We start from the raw sequence: 5,241 nt of genomic DNA, 5'->3' as shown, positions 1-5,241 counted from the left end.
AATCGACACATTAGCCGGGACACTGTGATCCGACGTCTCCGTTCCAACAACCTCAGATGTCGCCGACCAGCACGTCATCCTGTTCTCAAACCATGGCATCGACAAGCACGACTTCAGTGGGCACAGGGTCATCGCAATTGGCCTCATCGTGAGTGGAGGCGTGTCATCTTCTCTAATGAAAGTCGCTTTTGTGTCTCCCATGCAGACGGAAGAGTCAAAATTTGGCGGCGTCGAGGTGATGGTTTCGCTGACAGAAACGTTGTGGAAAGGGATCCATGGGGTGGACCTAGCGTCATGATATGGGCAGGGATTGGACTTTATGCGAGACTTGGACCCATGTGCTTTCTGAATGTTGGTCAAGGTCGGGGACACGGCGTCACTGCTCAGCGGTATATCGACCAAGTGATCAGATCCCACGTTGTTCCATTTTTTCCACAACATCAACAACACATTTTCCATCAGGACAACGCTCGTCCCTATGTTGCCAGAGCTACCATGGCCTTTCTGCAACAACACAACATCCGTGTTCTACCGTGGCCAGCCCTAAGCCCTGATCTGAACCCCATCGAACACTTGTGGGATGAGGTTCAAAGGCGTCTGCTCAATGTGCGCCCAGTCCCTACAACTGCCGATGAACTACGCACAGTGTGCTGGTGGTCACACCAGGTATTGACTGACATTTTGGGTATTGCCCCGAAACTGTGTAAGCCCTTAACATTTGAAAAAAAACCCAATCATGTCATCTGCCTTTTAATCCATTGAACTGTCTTCAGTCAAATTTTTGTCAATCTTGCCCTATTAGTATTTCTTGTCTTCACTGTTGAAAATAAATAACATGTATACTGCATACTCGACTTGCGTTTCTTTTGCGTGTGAGTATACATGCAGTACAGATTCTATAGCACAGAAAATCGTTACCCCGAATTACTGTGTAACGGTTCACCTCTTGTTTTCAGACGTGTCATTCAGACAGATAAGTCAGGTGTGACAGTTATCACAATGTCACCGGTTATAAAGATTTGATACATGCCGGCTGACACTATTGATGGGTCAGTGATTAAGACAACAGATCAATACACACGCCTCCTATTCAGTACGTACGTATGGTTACATGGCTGTGTGTATGCATGGTATGCATGGCTGTACGTATGATTACATGTATGTAAATTATGTGTGTGTATGTCCCTGTGAACAAACAAACAGATTACGGATTGAACGCCAAAAGTGTCCGTCAGGTCTCTTAATGCTTTGCTGGAGTTAACGTTTCTTGTACAAGCGCTATAACACATGTTAACATCATGTTAAGATATATGAATGTTGAAGCTAGGCTTCACTTCAGTTTTCCTTTTTTTAGCAGGTCCATCATACTGCAAAACAGCCTAACTGTTTATATTACTATATCCTGCTATGCTTTACGACTAACAAAGCTATACATTACTATTATATTAGGCCTTAATCTTATCTTTATTTAAAACTTTCTCCCTCTGTACTATGTTCTAGTATTATATTTAATATATCCGTATTTACATATATACATCATTTATAATTTATAGTCAACATATATACCTATAAATCTTTACTATAATCAATAATGTAATGTAATGTAATGTAATGTAATACATTAAACTTTTCCCCTACAATTAAGTATGGTGGGTTATATCTATTAAGCATATTATTTATGATTCAACCCCACCTACCCCGTTGACGAAATACAGGACTGTGAAGTTGACGTAAAACCTAAACATTGATTATGATAATAAATGAATGTTAATACAACAAGCGCTGCGGGTGAAGATATATTTTAATGTTTGACACATGAACATTTTTCAACAACTTTTTTAACGGTAAAATTAGATACATTTAAACGTCAGTAGCATATAACCGTTTTTAATTAAAAGATCTACAAAAAGATGTATTTCTTATAATAGGAGGTCCATAAGGGTATTTTGTGAAGTACCGTAACTCGTTACGAAAACATAATTCTCTTGATATTCTTGACATTTCCCCACACCCCACTTTTTGTTTGTTTTTGGTAAAAGTTAATAAGATGAGGTTTGGTGGGTGACTAGAGGTATCTTTTCAAAGGGTGTTACTCTGACATTACCCAATATTTACTGGAGGATATTGGAAATGAATATAGACTGTCATGTTGTCTGACTGCAGATAGGATTTGTTATCATAACAACCACTGGGGGTTTCACATTAGGGGTTTTGATTTTTACAATTATTGCCCAAATGATCCTGCTGAGTACTGGTGCTTAGTGATGTCCAAATTATGATTCCAAATCTTTGGGATGAAGGTCTGTCCTTGAACCCAACTGGTTGTCACATAGTCCATGAAGGCAGTCACTTTAGGGCCAGCTGGAGAGTCAGCAATGGCATCAAGCCACACATCATCCACCTTGTCACGAGGTACTAGAGGGAGGGCAGCAGCTCTTCTCACCAGCTTCTTAACCTCCTCATCTTCCTTATAGTCCATCACCAGACCTTTAGTTCTGCACCCTCCTCCAAATACATTGGGTGAAGTGAAAGAAACGCCCTCAAACTAATGTCCAAGGAAAAACATCAGTCACGGCATTGTGAGCTGCACGTTCAAAGTCCAACTGAATTGTCAGTGGGGCAAACTCTAGGCCTCGCCTACTAGCAAAATCGCACAGGTACTGAAACATGTTGACATAACACTCTTTTGTTCTATTGTACAACAAACAGTATACTAATGGAAACATATGGCCAAACACCTCAACATGTAAACAATAAATCTGATCAAACAGCTTGGGACAGACATAAAATGTACCATCACAAAATACAATGTCTGCAGCACACAAATGTTCAATGTTCTTGTCTGTAGTGAAGATGAGGATGAGGATGAGGATGTCGTCACTAACACGGTGTAGGAGCTGGTCGCCTCTGTCAGTCTGGGAGTGCTTCTCCAGCTGGATCTGGGGTCTGCTGTCAGGAAGGCGGGGCAAGATCTTGTGTCTCTTGCGGTAGAGGATAGTGGTGAGAGACTTCAGGGCTTGTATTTGCTTCAGGAGGTCATCTGAGACGATGTTGGCGTAGTCTGGATATCTCCTCTCCGTAGATAGTGGGTATAGGGGTCGTTTCTGTCCTCGCTCTCTCCACCAGTCTAGCCTTAAAGGCATCAACCTCAAACTCGAACGGTAGTGGTTGTGGTAGTAACCCATGATCTCAATGGCGTGGAGCAACTCACCCTGAGTTGTGATCCTTGCAGTGCACTCCTTGACAATACAGGACCAGTATCTTCTTTCACCACGACTGCTCTTACACCGAACCTAAAGCCATCATAGTACAAAATGACGCCTCCTGCCACTTTCAATGAACTTTATTTGAACTTGTGCATTTGCCATGGTTCTGACATGGAGTGAACAGGACGTCACTTGAATATGTTATGAATAACAGGAGTAACTCTTTGTCAATTGAGACCGCCATTGATCTCTAAAGAACACCACGCTTAGTAATCTCTACAAGCTAATTGATGTGAGTTTACTCGATTTAAATGTGGGACACTCATTTAAAGGTATCGGTAATCTTATTAATTAATTACCGGCTAGAGTAGGTGAAATGCACACAGCTGAAAATGTGGCGCATTCGGCAATAGTCATTTTTGAAATATGGCACAACCGGCTAGACACCAAATTGCCTACTGTTTCTGCTGTCGGGTAGCCACAATGGCTAGACTGGACCCCCGTGGAATGGTTCATGCCATAAAACTCCAGCAACCGAGAACAAATTAAGACGGACCGACCTTGTGTTTATGGTTTTGTGAACACAGGTCAATGGCCGCTTATTAACTCAAGATTCACATCTCACTGTTTTGATTTATCTCACTATTTATTTGATTTATTTTCCAACCATGTTACATGCATGGCACACGAGTGTGCAACGAGTGACCCACGCTCGCTCAACGGGTTGCACACGCGCTGAACACCCGTTGCACATGCGTGTCACATGCGTGTCACATGCGTTCTCAACGCTTGTTAGGGGAATGAACTTTTAGGCAGTAGTGTAGGATTGGGGAATCATGGGAGGACACAAATACGCTGCTCAGAAACTTTATCAAAACAGAGCTTAAAATGGAAAGTGAACATCTGCACTTTAAGGGTGTTCATAGGATTGGCCGTCATAAACCAAAGCCCCATTCCAGGGATGAACCAAGACCACGCAATATCGAAGCAAAGTTTTTTACACACACGCGAACGGGATGCCGTAAAACGTTGCGGAAGGGAATTCAAAAGAAAGCCCTATTATACATCAATGTCCTGACGCGGTCGGGGATCGAACCCCTAATCCAGACGGACTTTGAAGTTGCAGCTATTAGGGCAATAGAGACATTGTTTCCAGACTGTGATGTTAGAGGGTGCTTCTTTCATTACTCCCAGGCCCTTTGGAGGAAGGTGCAGAGATTAGATTTCAGTGCTCTCTATCAACATAATCCTGAAGTCAACGCCTGGGTCCGCCGTGCAGCCGCACTTCCACTTCTTCCTGTCAACCTGGTGCAGGGTACATTCATAGATGTCATGGACAGTGCTCCAGGCAGTGCTCATCTTAACAAGGTCGTCCAGAGAGCCAATCCGAACATTTTTGCCTTCATTAAAGTGATCCAGTGACTAGAGAAGACGGAAAGAAACTAGCTTGCTCAGTATCTCCATGGTACCCGTCCACCACCCCGCAAGATAATCTATCAAGAGATTAACCAGAGACTAGAAAGGCTACAGGAGCAGCTTCGACTGGTTATCAAGTCTCCTCTCCAGTTCCTTGATGAGGCTGGATGTGTTGTAAAACTGGGCTAACAAAGCAACTAGTTTGTGCAACACTGTGACACATGAAATATGATAAATGAAAATGAATGATACATATAAATTGTGTATGAGATGATATATGATGAATGTAAGTCTGATATGTATATAATGTTCATGAAATATGATAAATGAAACTGAATGAAATGTATATATTGATAATGTAAGATGTGTGATAAAATGGGAATGTGAATGTGATGTTTGAATCATAATGTACATGAAATATGATAAATGAAACAATGGATGATGTATGATGTATGAAATATCAGTAAAAATGTATGAATAAAGAAAAACCACTAAATATCATTTGCGAGTGTGTGTCATGTGTCACTGTAGGCAATAGTACACTAAAATGGGCCAGTTCAACTCTGCAGAGAGGTAGCAGGGTATCACATGTATAACCACTGAAGCATATGAATGTTTG

This window comes from Haliotis rufescens, unplaced genomic scaffold (genome assembly GCF_023055435.1).
Source record: "Haliotis rufescens isolate VD_foot unplaced genomic scaffold, xgHalRufe1.0.p SCAF_9, whole genome shotgun sequence".
Taxonomy (NCBI): domain Eukaryota; kingdom Metazoa; phylum Mollusca; class Gastropoda; order Lepetellida; family Haliotidae; genus Haliotis; species Haliotis rufescens.
The sequence above is the reverse complement of the archived record's forward strand: the minus strand, read 5'-3'. Positions refer to the sequence as shown.